Below are 16,345 nucleotides of genomic sequence, written 5' to 3'. Positions count from 1 at the left end.
TAATCATGCCGCGAGGAATTTACTGAGTCTTAAGTTTTTGTTTTGCTCATGTTTAATTTTTGAATAATGACATGGAACACAAGTTTAAGTTAAGTTGTTCTCTATTATTAGAAAATCAATTATTTTTATGTTTATCTAGTAGCCTTGGAAGCCTATAAATATATAGCATCCGTTATTCATTTTAAACAAAATGAGAGATTTAGTAGGAATAAAATAGTCATTTTTGTCTCTATTCTCCCTCTTCTATTTTTGCCTTTTATACTTTGTTTCTGTTTTCTTCGTATATATACACACACGTTATATATGACATACTTTACTATATATATATACACAGACATATATTTCTATACACATATTTCTCTCAGTAAAATCCCTTCATCTGTAATTTTCCTTTCATCTAGTCCAATCACCACACACCACCACCAGTGCACACTTTTATATACACACATACACACAATACATTTATGTACTTTCTCTCCCATTAATCACATATATATATATATACATATTTCTATTCAATAAAGTACAGTCCGTGTACCCTCTTATCTATATTTATATATAATATATATTATTTTTCTTAATTTTATCGGATATATGTATATATATATATATATATGTTCCTTTTTTACAGTCGTTCGTGTGTAATTTGATTTGTTTTCTTTTATTTCTTAGGTCAAAGCTAACAAGTAGTATCAGAGGTGTAGCCTGGTGTAATTTGGTATAAAGATTGCATGCCCAAATATCTTAGGTTCAAAAGGATGTCGATTGTGCCGCAGAGCGTGGGGGTGAGAGACAACGTCGGGGTGACGTTTGTCAATCCCCAATTAACATCAAAAAATTACACAACTTGGTCGATCAAAGTTGAGGCAATCATGGAAGCTCAGGGAGTTTGGGAGGCTATTGAACCTACGGAAGGAAAGGCGGTACATGTAAGAAAGGATAAGACGGCAAGGGCGTTCCTTTTCCAAATTCTCCCGGAGGACTTTTTATTGCACGTGGCAACGAAGAAGACTGCAATTGAGGTCTGGGAGAGTTTAAAAACCAGATTCATTGGGGCAGATCATGTCAAGACGACGCGTCTGCATACACTGAGACGCGAGTTCGAGGGAATGCATTTGGGGGAGAAACCTTGGAAGCATATGCAAGAAAGCTGAGTGGGATGGCGGCGAAATATTCCAACCTCGGGGTGACGCGACCATCGAAGAGAAATTGTTTGATTCTTTACCTAGCGAATATTATCCCGGTATTGCAGGAATGGAGCAGTTTTACGACATGGGAAGTATGCCATTTGAGGAAGCGGTAGGGTGACTGAAGGGGTTTGAGGAGCATACGCAGATGGGGAAGCCCATCTCTATTGGAGAGAGTCAATTACTTCCCAACGAAACAGAATGGAGAGAAAGAGATGGTCCAAGGAATTGCAACCGATGTGGACGCAATGAGAATGACAGCAACAACAATGCAAAAGGCTCGGATAAAAGGAGTGGCCGAGACGAGAGCCACATCAAATTTTACAAGTGCGGAACAATGGGGCACTATGCATCTGAGTGCAGGAGCAAACGGGATAAGACAGAAGTCAATTTATTTGACACTCTTGGAAGAAGAGACCAACCCAGAAGCCTTAGATAATAAGGAGCCTATGTTGCGAGTTTACTGAGTTTTAAATTTTTGTTTTAGACATGTTTAATTTTTGAATAATGATTTGGAGCACAAGTTTAGGTTAAGTTGTTCTCTATTATTAGAAAATCAGTTATTTTTATGTTTATGCAGTAGCCTTGAAAGTCTATAAATATGTAGTGTCTGTTATTCATTTTTAAAAAATGAGAGATTCAGCAGGAATAAAATAATCATCTTTGTGTCTGTTCTCCCTCTTCTACTTCTGCCTTCTCTGCTTTGATTCTGTTTTCTTCACATATATATATATATATATTCACACACAGTATATATATATACTTTCCTATATTTATATACACATATATTTCTATACACATATTTCTCAGAGTAAAATCCCTTCCAATCTCCGTCTCCACCAGGCACACTTTTATATACACACATTCACAAAGTAAATTTCATGTACTTTCTCTCCCATTAATCATATATATATATATATATTTCTATTCAATAAAGTACACTCCGTGTACCCTCTTTTATATATATATTTATATATAATATATATTATTTTTCTTCTTTATATCATATATATATATATATATATGTTTTTTTTTTGGAAATCGTTTCTAATTTGATTTGCTTTCTTTTATTTGTTAGGTCAAAACTAACAGTTACATGCAATTGTTACGGTCCGCCGCTCCATGGTGATTGCCCTTTCTTTGGTAGTGTAAAAATATATACAAAAAAAAAATAATCATAAAATTTAATTCTCTGTTAAAAATAATAATAATAATAGTAAAATCTAAAAGGGTGTGTTGCACCACACACTACTAACAATAATTTAGTACTAGCTATTCTGTCATGTTGCCTCCATCCAAATTAAGCTTTGCTGCTGCTGCTTCCCTGTCTGATGTATTTCTTTCAAGAAATCCAAATGGTGCTTGCAGTAGGTTTTTGCAGTCCCTTCGAATTCCCTCATCAGATTCTTAAACATATTCACTACATCATCATAATCGTTACTAGTATCATTCTCTTGATCATCTTTCCTTGTTATCTTCTTCTTCATTCTGTCCTTAAATTTCAGGAGAATCCGATGGGCCCTTTTCCTAAAGTGTCCCACCACAAGATCCTCAAAACCCTTGGGAGGCTCTCTCAAAACCCTAATCATCTTCTCACAGGTCAGCGCGAACACCTTCTCCGAATTCGGCTGCATCATCATATTCCCGATGATGGCGCCAAAAACAGTCAGGATATTCGACTCCTTAGGGTTCCACGATGTAATATTATCGATTTCGCTCTCTTGATCTCCTGCTCTGAAGCATTTATTAATGCCCAAACCCCCTTTCTTCTCCAACAGGAGGTTGGGGTGGAGATGGAGATGGAGGCCGTAGGAACGGTAGTGCAACTCCGGGGACTTGTTAGGGTAATTGGGTGGGAACCATATGTCGAAGAAGAAGAGGCAGTGGTGGTAAGGGGTGCCCTTCGGCCCCATAACCGCGGCCCTCATTAGATCGATTCTGTCATTGTATGTTCTTACGAACAACATTGACAAATCATCGGCATGTTCCTCGAGAAGACGCAATTCTGCTTCGATTATCTGCCTGAATTTCAAAGAAGCGTCGTCATCGTCGTCGTTAGTGGTAGCTTTTGTAAAGGCCAGGCAGTAGTAACGGCTGGTGTTGTTTCTCGTTTTAGTAGTGCACAAGTAATGGTGATCGGAGGGAGCAAAGGGGATTCGCTCGACATTCTTGAATCGATGGTATCGATCTTCCACGTCGTCCTCGTGGATCTCTTCTATATCCCCAAATATCCTCTTTCCTGATACGAAGTCTTTACAATCCATGTCTCTCTTATGCTGCTGTAGAAGCATGGCCATCGACGTTAATTACTTTGCTGCAAATTAATAATTCAATTTGATCAACGATCATCATCACGATCATATATATCTATACATATATATACTATTTAAAAATAAAAATATAAAGACCTACACTTTCCCAATAAATTAATTAATTGTTGTTCTAGCAAGTAGCAACCACTTCCAATCCATCCCCAAAATCCGGCAAATATAAACCCTAATTTTGTTCTTGAAAAAATTGTTACGATCATCCTAATGCTTTTGCAGCTCCGGCGAGCTGTACAGCAACTTTTAATTGCCACCGTTCCGGCCGCCGTAATGTCTCCTTAGTTTCAGAAACCCTAGGCTCGTTTCGATGTGTTCAAATAAACACAACGAATCTAACTTTTAAAAAGGAAAAAGCATCACACAAAATTTTTAATTTCTAATTAAAATGATCAATCAAAATTGTATTTTGTTTAAATCTTTACTATTTACAATACTCCACACACTTCCAAAACTTCTCTAAAATAACCTAATCATAGAAAACCCTAATTTCAAATCAGAAAACTCGAGTCCACGATCGCCATAAATAAACAAATAATAAAAGATCAATTCTACATTCTTTTCGAACTAACCCCAAGAACGGAAGACATATTTAAACATCAAACCTTGAATGAAAAAAATAATAATAATAAATAAAAAATAACAACAATTTCCAAACCTGACCTTGGATCACTTGATCGTGAATCCTTATTAAGCTCCAGATCAACGATCTAAAACAAACAAAAATTAGGGTTTGCTTTCTTGGCAACTCATATTTTGAATTTTGAAGGAATTGTTGGATGTGGAATGAGATTTTGAAAGTGTTTGAATGTTGCTTATGGATATAATCTGTTTAACTTTATAATAATTGTTAATTGTAAAAGTATTTTTAAAATTATAATTCATTGGATATTATTTGTATAAAAGAATAATTTTTTTATATTATATAGAGAAGTAAAAATAGATATCCATATATAATTTAGATATATCAATTTTGTTAAAAAAAAATAAAATGGAACTTTGAATGTCTATAATCACTATTTCTAATAAAAACTCATTATTTTTTCTAATAAAATATTTCATCCAAATATTATTTCAACAAAATAATTAAAAATAATATTTTATTTCAAATCAATTTAAAAAAGAATCCAAACAAAAATATTTTGGGAATCTTCTTAAGAAAATTATGATATAACTAAAAATATTGTATCTACTTAGAAGGGTATTAACCCCGACAGGTTGTTTTGGAGAAGTTTTATTTTCAATGAGATATTGAAATGTGTTGTAATCTTGGTTATTGATAAATATATATATATATTTAGTATAAAAATTAATTTTGAATTTATGTTAATTGTTATAAATTATTTTAAAAATTATAACTTATTGATGTTATTTTGTAGTATAAAAGAATAATTTTTTTATTATATAGATAAATAAAAATATATTAATTAACATATATCAATTTTGTGAAAAATTATAAATTTTGTATGTTTGTAAATATATTTATTTGTTAAGAAAAATATATATTTTTGTGTCAAATTCAAAGTACAGGGTTGAGTTAACATATTCCTCTTTTTCTTACTATTTCTATATTCACCAATTAAAAAATAACACGTGTAATTTATTTTCTATTTTTATTAAATATGCAAATTAGTTCTTAATTTATAATTTAATCATTATTATATTAAATAGCTTATTATATTAACCCGTGCATTAGTTCGTTGTCGATGCTGTTCTAGAGAAAAAGAAAAAACCTAAGATCGTGTATTTTTTTTATATAGCTAGTTTTAATTATTAATTAAAACATACTGGTTAATATAATAAGTTGTTTAATATAATAATAATAATTTGTTTGCAAATATATTTAATAAAAATGAAAATATAAATTACAAATGTTATTTTTTAATTGGTAGGTATGGAAAGAGTAGAGAAAGGGGAGTAGGCTAACTCAACCCCAGGGCGTGTTTGACAATTAGCACATAGTTGTTAGATGTTAGGTGATTCAATTAGTTGATAGCTATTAGTTGATTTAATTAGTTGGTTTGACTAGCTAATTTGATTGGTTGTTTGTATTAAAATATTTGGTAAAATAACTGTTTGATACTAGTTGTTTATACGTAAAATGATAATCGATGACATTCCTATTTTTTTTCTAATATATTCAATTGTATTATTTTGAGTTTAGAATGTTTGAAATTTTTTGTTATTAGTTATTGAAAATTATAAAAGTATTATAAAATAGTATTTATTTGTATTATAGTTAGGTTTAAAAAATAATATTTTCTATTAAAAAATATAAAGAGTTTTTTCTATTGAAAATTATGTAGAATATAAAATAATAAACTTTTCGTATATATATATATATTATGTTAATTATCGATTAGTTCATTATATTTATAATTTTCAATAAATTTTATTTATTTATTATATTTTTAATATAAAATTTATATAATGTAATTTTAATGTAAAATTAAATTATTAATATTTATATTTCTATTTTGGGTTGATTTTAATAAATTTTTATATTTTACAATTAAAATAATTTTTATATAAAAATTAATTATTTTAAATTTATTTAAGTAAAACTATAATATAATAAAATATTCTAATATAATTAATAAATAATCAAAATATATTATTTGCGTAAAATGCATAATACATTTTTAAGGGCAAATAACGAATAAAAATATTTAAACTGAAAAAGCTATTTCAAAACGCTGGGTAAGTTAGCTTTTCAGATTTTAATTTTTTTTTTTAATCCAAAAAGCTATTCCAAAAACCTAATTTACCGTACACCTAAATTAGCTAAAAGCTTTCCAAAAAGCTAAAAGATGTTAAATAAATTAAAAACTCTTCAAAAAATTCTTTACCAAACACTCTCTTAGAGCATCTCCAACCAGTGTCATTAGCTTATTTGGCGTTAGTTGTCTCCAACCGACGCCAAATCCAACGCCATTATTTGGTGTTGCTTTATTTTATTTTATTTTTATTTTTTAAATTTTTAAAATTATAAATTTGACTTTTAAATTTAATTTTTATTTTTTAAATTTTTTATTTAAAATTATAAAAATAAAAATTTGTTTAAAATAATAGGAAAAATTCAATATTTGAAGAATAATAATGAAATATGGAGTTATGGTTGAAGTAAAATTACTATAGCAACAGCATATTTGGAGTTAAGACTGGATAAATAGAATTGATGGGTTGGAGATGGCCTTGCTATTTTCATATGTATAATTTTCAAAATATTTTTTAATCTTTACATAAATTACAAATATACTAATATGTATATATAAAATTAATTTATATTTAATGTACAAATAAAAATTATCAAAACTATATTACTATTTCAAATTTTTTTCTAAAAAAATATAAAAATTAAACATCTATTTTTTATTTATTATATTACATTAAAATTAAATTTTACATTCAAAATATCAAATCAATACATATTTATATCACATCAAACAACTATTTAAATTTAAAATTTTATCATTCAAAACCAAAACCTTACAAGTAAACACATATACTATCTCTAAATTTTCTATAAAACATTTAAATATTTTGAGAAAAATTGTAAGATCCATAGTAGGATATTTAGGGTGCGTTTGTTTGAAGGATTTGGGGGATTTTTACTATTCCCATAAAATTTTCCCAAAAAATATTAAACAAACACCTATTTTTATTTTTTATATTATGCTAAAAATTAATTTTATATTCAAAACATCATATCAATACTTATTTATATCATATCATACCACTATTCTAATTCAAATTTTTTACTATTTAAATCTCAATCCAAAATTCAAACATTCAAAAGCATATTAATTCTATGGACTTGGAATGGTAGATTAACCACCACAAATTTTTTTTTTCTTACCAAATTAAGGGTTTGTTCATTTTACATATTTCGGATAAAAATATACTCCATTTTGACATAATTAACTAACAATAAAAGTAGATATTTAATAATATTTTCATATTTTTTTTATAATTAATAATATAAATTTCACGTCACGAGTTTATTTACTACACTACTACGCCATCTTATGGCGCGACACAATTAATTTTAAAATTCAGGAAAGTAGTAGAAGATACAACAACGGAAAGTCAATGTACAAAGCAATCCCAACCATTATTTTTGTATTTGCATATAGAATATGAGGTTTGTGAGAAAGTATAATCTTTGTATATATATTTTTGGCAAAATAACATCAAACTCATTTGTGATCTTGGAAATATGTACAAATATTGAGTTATTCCTACCCAAGTTTCGAAAAAAAATTTACACTCACCACTTCTTTATTTTCTGATTGATGGTGTTATATTATTTTAGATTTTTTTATTATTATTTTTTTACGTGTGAATCCGCAACCGCTATTCGAAAGTGTGCACTGGATAAAAACCCTTTTCCATTCCTTCTACTGTCTAAAAACAATTATCGAATCCGGCGATGATTTTTGCCTCCCCTTCACACTGTTTCCGCCGCCACTTTCCATTCCTTCTACTGTCTAAAAACAATTATCGAATCCGGCGATGATTTTTGCCTCCGCTTCACACTGTTTCCGCCGCCACTGCCTAGTGTTGTACGAAGCATCGTGTCGTTTGGTGATATCATTTGCCGTCTCATATTTTAACGATTTTAGGTGTTTTTTACAATCTTGGAGTCGTGGTTGATTCTTAAGGTTCAAAAGATTTAACTCTATTGCCCAAAGCCAATTAGTTATTTTTTATGTTCAATCGCTTTTGATCTGTAGTTAGAAACACATTTGTGGTCCCTCGGAAATAGATAAAAAAATTATTAGTAAATATATGTATAAATGGGCGGCGGTTAGAGTGCTGATAGTGTGATCAAAAGCCTACTGAATTAATATAGACCGTCATTTGATCATTGATATGATATATCTAATGGTTTAAATTTCATAATAGTAATTTAGTAATATTACATACATTTACCATCGTATAGTACTAAATAAAAGTAATTATATGATGTTTGTATTTTTATATTTTTTCTATATGAATACAAGTTATATACTATTTGTATAGAAGTATAAGGCTTTAAATATATTATAAATTATTTCCACCAAATATAAGCATAAGACTGTTCATTGGATTTCAACTTTAACTAATTCTTATCGACAACATTGAAGACAAAATAGATGGCCATGGAGTTTGCAAATCCAACAATTTGTTCATATATCGTCCATTCTCTTTTTGGTTTATTTACAATAACAAGAACACCATATTCTCCTTGAATGATTTTTCTAGAATGAGACCATAGGAACTCAATAGCTTCAGAAACATCATTTCTTTAGACATCAGAAATACTTCCATTTTGTTCTTTCAACTCCTATAGTTTTTGCCACCGAACAATGGAGGTCGAGTTGTCGAACCATCTTCTTTACTCATTTTCAGAAATGTGAGATGATCTACGTAATGATACAGAGAACACTGGTCTGATATCAAATATTGTAAAATAAGGTTCGACCAAATTTCCTTCTAACACCAAGAAATAAGTCAACTCCTTGAAGCATGATTAACACACAGTAATAACAACACATTGTCAACAGAATAAATACTCACTGCAGAAAAACATTCATATAACTAACAAAATTTGCTATAAAATAGTTATATGTCAAAAGTGTTACATTATTTGCCACAAAATATAATAAAAAAATAAAGGGTAAACTGTTTTTTAAATCCCGTAAATGGACCCCCTTATCATTTTAGTCCCGTAAGTGGACGCAAACTAGTCCCATAAGTGAAAAATTTTCGCTGTTTTAGTTCTCCGGCGCCGGAGATGCCCGCGTGGCTCGCCGGAGATGACGTGTCCGCCAGGTGTCGCTGACCTGGCGGACACGTGGATTTTTTTATTTATTTTTTCATTTTTTTTAATTTTTTTAAAACTTATTTTTAATTTATTTTAAAATTTTATTTGTAATTTTTTTATTTTTTTATTTGATCCAATTAAAAAAAAATTAAAAAATAAAAAAAAAATGAAAAAAATAAATAAATCCACGTGTCCGCCAGGTGTCGCTGACCTGGCGGGACACCTGGCGGACACGTCACCTCTGGCGAGCCACGCGGGCATCTCCGGCGCCGGAGGAGTAAAACAGCAAAAAATTTTCACTTATAGGACTAGTTTGCGACAGGCTCCACTTACGAGACTAAAATGATAAAGGGGTCTAGTTAGGAGACTAAAATAACAATTTACCCACAAATAAAATATATTTTTCATAACTATTTTCTTAGCAAAATTTATTATGAATTTTTTTCTATCAATAACATCGAAGCAAATTAGCCGCATATTATTTTTATGGCAAATTTGTATTACATTTATTCACAAATATATAAACAAATAAAAATAAACATATTCATATCAAATATTATGGAAAAATATTGTATAATAAATTATCTCAATTAACCAATCAAAATCATAAGACCATCTGGCAGGAGAAGTGCCACATCATCAAAATGCTGGGGTGCATAAATATTGGAGAGAGATTGTACAGTTGTTATATGTTTTAATTAAATTGAGACACATATATGATATATATTATATGTATTTTTTTTATTTATATTGAATTTATTATATTTTTTAATTTTGTAATATTTTTATAATTTATGAAATTTTTTATTTAATAAAATGATACCAATATTAAATATATTTTTATTAATTTAAAGTTTAAAAAATATGAATACAAATTATTTAATATTATTAAACTAATTAATATTAAAAAATAATTTAATGTATTGGATAAAATATAATTATAAATTATAACACAATTACATCATATAAAATTATATTAAAATAAAAAAATATAATTAAAAATTAATATATGTATATATAAATATAAAAATAAACATTAATTTATAAAAGTTATGATAAGATTCATTGTTGTGAGTATAAAATAAAAGTGGTTATCTCTGCTGATGTGGTTGTGAGAAAAAATAAAATGAATGTAAAAAATAGTACAGATATCCACTTTTTGGCATCTTTATTGTGGATGTCCTAATAATTTTCCAATAAATATGCATATAATCTATACATCCTTCTTTTTATATCTTATTTTAAAATGAATTAATATTTTACAATTTATTAAAGTATTATATGATTGAACTAAAAATTATCCATAAATTATTTGTAAAACTAAAAATAATACTTCCTCCATCCCAAAACAACAGTCTTAATTTGCAATTTCTATCATTCTCAAAACAATAGTCTCATTTTTATTTTTGGCAACTAACTCTTCACCTTTTTACAAAACTATCCCTATATTTTTACAATAATTACATAAAGTATAGGCATTTTGATTTTTTAAAAATATTTTTATACACACTATCGATATAATACTATTATTTATTTTTCTCGTGTACATCTCAAATGTCCATATTGTTTTAGGACAGAGAGACTATGATTGAAATAGTCAAATATCTATTTATATGTATTATACTATTATATATTAATATACTTATTATGTAATAAATTAAAAATGTATAATATTTATATAATATAATTATATAATTAAAAGTAAAATTGAAATTGTTAAAGTTTATCTCTATAATTACTATAATCATATAAAAATAGATAAATATTTTTTTTTGTATAAATAAAACCTCCACCACAATTACACGAATTCTTCAATCACGTGGATATAGTTTTTTCTCTTTTTCTTTCATTTATCTTATTCTTTGCGTTATTTTTTTTTTCCTTGTTAAAAGTTTATTTATCTTCCTCCGCGCTTTTAGTTTTTTCAAAATTATAAATCATTATTCATTTATCTCCGTTGCTGTGGATATGCAAATAGATATAAATAACAAGTGTTGATGTTGTTAATGAATTTAAAAGTAAAATCAAAATATTTGTATTTTTTTATGCTATAATGTTGAGTTTGTTAGAAGTTATTTGAATATTTATTTGATTTTAATTTTGTTGATATAATAATGTTCAATTTATTTTATTTGAAGGAATTCTCATAATTGAACAATTTTAATTTTATGTATTGATACGTTGTTTAAATGTTCATGAAATCGCCTTACATATTGAATCGTAATTTTTATTCTTTTTTATAACATTTTTTAACTAGTATTTTTTTATTTTTTTATGTTTTTTTATTTTTCTTTCTCTTTCGCTATTTTTTTATACTATGTATTTACTTATGTTTTCAATTTTTTTCTTTTTTTTCAAAAAAAAAAACTTGCTTGTCCTTTTTTTCATATATTTTTTTGTTTCTTTTCTTATTTCTTTACTATTTAATTTTTGTGTTCAAATTACTAACATTTTTTCTATTTATATTAGTAGTTTCTTTTTCCATTAAATTAGTATTTAGTAAGTCACTAACGATTTATTTTATATTTTATTATTATTATTATTTGGGATTCATTTAGAAGAAAATGGAAAAGCTATCGGATACCAACAAGAAAAAGAATGTTGAGATCAAAGAGAAATGAATCATATATCAAAATTTCGACATCAAATTCAAACACATGAATGTGTATTTTTAGTAGTATCGTGTAAATATATTATTTGATTAGATATTGTATTATGTCACTATATGTATTTAAAAGAATTAATTTTTGAAATTGATGATTGTTTATTGTAGTGTTTAGAAAATATAATGTAGTATTAAGGTTTTTTTATTGTTAATGTTTATAATATTGAGTTCCACAATTTAAATTTTACATCAAATTTTGTATTATCATGCACATGAAAAATTAAAATATTTTATTTTAATTGTTTAAATATTAATTATTCATGACAAAATTTATTCAAATAAATCATGAAAATTTTTGTAAAATATAGTTTTATTTAGACGTGGAAAAATATACATCTAATTTATTGTTGTGGCAAATAGATATTAGAAATTGTCATGACAGTTTACTTGGCAAAATTAACTACACTGCTGGTAGCCACTAAATATATTTTCGTGGCTAATTTTATAACAAATTAATTAGCTACATATATTTTTGAAAATTTTCATAGATAATTTCATAACAAATTAATTAGCTACATATATTTTTGAAAATTTTCATAGATAATTTCATAACAAATTAATTAGCTACATATATTTTTTAAAAGTTTCATAGAAAATTTCATAGGAATATGAATATTTTGTTGTAGTGGCTGAAACACCAAACTAATAAATGAGATAGGTATTTCGTAACTTAGTTCATTTATAAATCAACCTACATCTAGATAATTTCAATCCGAGATATGATTCACTAAAATAAATGTTGAATAAAGTACAAAAAAAACTGCAAACTCACTTAATTCATATCATCCATATAGGCTCACCTTACATTTACTACACAGGTATTGATTGTCACTAACACGTACTGACATCAGTGTCTACAATAAGCCCATATTAATGTAGCTCACGAGCAGGTCGTCTTCTCCAATTGGACCTCTGAAAACTTCTTTCGTCCGGCAACTCTTCCAATGAGTTTTGTTTGTAAAATACAAGTTTAAGACATGGAGATGGAGAGGAACAAGAGTGAGTGCTCGATTGAATAATTTCTCTCTCTAAAACAATCTCTCAAAATGTGTTCACGCCCAATCAAGACGGTCTGATGTTGTATACCACTACCTTGTTGAGGTGATCAAATTAATGCCCTAAGCACTGAAATGAATGGGGCAATTCTCTAAGTATCTCACCATAGGTTGACTATTATCATTCATCCAATTTGTCTTTTATATGTATTTATAGAGATGAGACAAAATAAACAAAGACAAATTCATAGTTGCTATAGTCGTGTCTTTATACAGTAGTTACAGTCAATACTGTTGTTTTTGGAATCAAATTGATAACAGACGCAGGAGGGAATGGTTTTTTCATATGCCGAAAAAAGAAATAAGAAGATGTATTATTTTTTTTAAAAAAAAATCGATCTCAACTTGTTCTCGAAATTTTAACCATAAAACTTCTTTCAAAGACATAACAATCTCCCCCCAACCCCCAAGAAGAAAAAAACAAAGAATAATATGGTAGAAAAAATCACAAAGATTTATCCATTAAAATCAATAGAATAGTGTCGAGTTTTTCTCACACTTTTTTCTTTCAATTTTCCGGCTTGGAATCGTCGGTCTACACAGTCACTCAATTATATAGCGACGCATGTCTACTTTTTTTCATTTTAAACCAAAAAACGGGTTCAAATTCTCTTTTCTCATTTCTTTTATGCCCTTTGTTCTCATTTCTTCTCTGTCCTCTGTTCTATCCAATCAAAAAAAATCATTTATGATAATACTATCTATTTAATTAATCCACTAAAATCAGGTTTTATTTAATCAATTCATTTAAATAGCTATTATACCTTTATTTTAAAACCTAGTATTTTGTTGGTATAGAATTGTAAAAATTAAATAAAATCTATGTTTTACAAAAGAAAATATACATAAAACGCAATATTATTTTTTTCAAAATTTTAAAGAAACTGTAGATCATATAACATTTTTTTCTTATATTTTTTTAAAAATTTGTAGGATATGTGTGTTACAAATGTTATACTTCATTATTTATTCAGGAAGAAAATATCATCAAAACCAGGTCAAATTAAATAATTAATTTCACTAAAAAGAAAATACTATAGGATAGAAAAAAAACAACTAGAAAAATAATTCAAATATAAAAATTTTAAATATGTTTTAGATCATGCACTTGTGTATAGTATGATCAAAATATGAAATAAAAAAAATCAAATGTCATTATAAAAAGAAAACAGTCATTTAAATGGCATCATGTCTTCACTATCTAAGTGGTTTGAACGTTGATATGTTTGAAGCTGAATATTTATATAAAAAAAATAAAAATTAATATAATAAAATCCACTACCATGATATATATTACAAATAATTAATAATATATAAATACCTGAAGCAATTCAGTAAATTTAATCGGGTATTGTAGTCCGTCGGAAAAATCAAATGGCAGAATTTGATTTATCAGATTTTGCACATAGTTTTGATATTGAAATATAAAATTTATAATATAATAAAAAGTAAAGTATTACAAATATTTTTATCCAAATACAATGTAAAATAACCTGTGGCGGTTGATGATTTTGACGAAATATTTCAGATTCTTGTTTTCGATAAATCATTTCGTTTATAGACTGAAAAAAATATTTAGTATTTAATTCAATAATAAAATTAAAAATTAAATATCACAAAAATATAAAATTTATACTTGTAAAGAGATTGAAATATCATAAATTAATATATCTTTTGTCGCACTTGAGCTTTGGGTGGATGACTTTTTCTTCTTCCCGAAAGCTTTTTCTAACCCACTTTTATATCTTTTTTCTGAAACAACTTTTGTTTTAACTTTTATTCCAGCACCTTTACTTTGATTTTCTCAGCTGTAGATAAATTCTTTTTATTCTACTTCAATTTCTGTAAGCTAGAGTTATCGGAAAAAATATTCATACTTTGCAATTTTGCATTAACTATTTCAAACATTTCCTTGAATCCATCTCTTTCTATTTCGTATATTTCTTTTGTTTCAGATGCTCTTGTAACAAGTTGATTAGAAATATTATATAAATCCTTATACCAGACTTTTGGCAACACTTTTGAATCATCCTGAAATGTCAATACATTATAAAAATCTCCAACTTTCGCTTTTCTAGTACATCGTCTTAATATATATAAATCTGAAATTTAAATAATATTATGTACAGTAAAAACTTTCAAAGCATGAAAACACAGTATTCCGCAAAATTCAATTTTCTACAACTACATTGTATTGTACTATTCAAAGAGTCACAATTGACAACATGATATTTTGATTTTCCAAAAGATGTAATATGATAAATTGAAACACCTTCAATTACACTAGGTTGTGTTTGTTTGGGGTATTGGATTTTGAGTTGGGATTTGAATAGTAAAAATTTTTGAATAGTTGTATGATGTGATATAAATAGGTGTTGATGTGATGTTTTGAATGTAAAATTGATTTTTAGTATAATATAAAAAATGAAAAATAGGTGTTTGATTTGATATTTTTTGGGGAAAAAAATTGGATGAATAGTGTAAATCCAATCCAATCATCCAAACAAACACACAAAAATATAAAAACTACAATCATAAGCTTTGCACAATTCTTTTTGAAATAATTTAAATACTTCAGGAGTATAGATATCTGCTGTATATTTTAACAATTGAGTAGGAAAAATAATGCAAGAGTACTTGTATTTGCTCTAAAATCAGCTTTTAACTCCTCGTAATGACAATTATCAAGCAAATTTTGAAAATATTCAAAGAATTGACGTAAGTTATTTTTGTAATTGGCGTACCTTTTAACCACGCTATTCATACTTTCGCTTCTTCATGTTGTAGTGATGCCAGCACAAAAATATTGACGACCATAAACCAATGTCCATTTTTCTTTTTTTTTTATTGAATAATCTTTTCAACCAATCATTATTTTGAAGATTATATTTTTCAAGCATGTTATTCCATTCAATTAAAAAATCATCTTCTTTCTTCAAAATCATACACACACTTACTAAAATCATGTGCAAAATCTTTAAATTTATCAAAAATTCCACCTAAATGTTTAGCAGCATTTTGATATATATGTCAAATACATAACCTATGGTGTGTTGCAGTAGTTTCATCATAAAAGTGCGCAACAAAAAATAACAGTTTGTTTGTGGTGATTCACACTAACAAACAATGCAAGGGGACGATTTTGAGAATTCTTCCCACAAGTTTTATCAAAAGATATAACATCTCCAAATACAGCATAATCAGTTTTCATTCTTCCATTTGTCCAAAATATATTAGTTATTGAATCATCATCATCTACTTGAATTGAGTGAAAAAAAAAAATAAAAATTGGATCTTTTACATGC

This window comes from Andrographis paniculata, unplaced genomic scaffold (assembly GCF_009805555.1).
Source record: "Andrographis paniculata isolate CXL003 unplaced genomic scaffold, ASM980555v1 Contig51END, whole genome shotgun sequence".
Classification (NCBI taxonomy): domain Eukaryota; kingdom Viridiplantae; phylum Streptophyta; class Magnoliopsida; order Lamiales; family Acanthaceae; genus Andrographis; species Andrographis paniculata.
Note: the sequence above shows the minus strand (reverse complement) of the source record.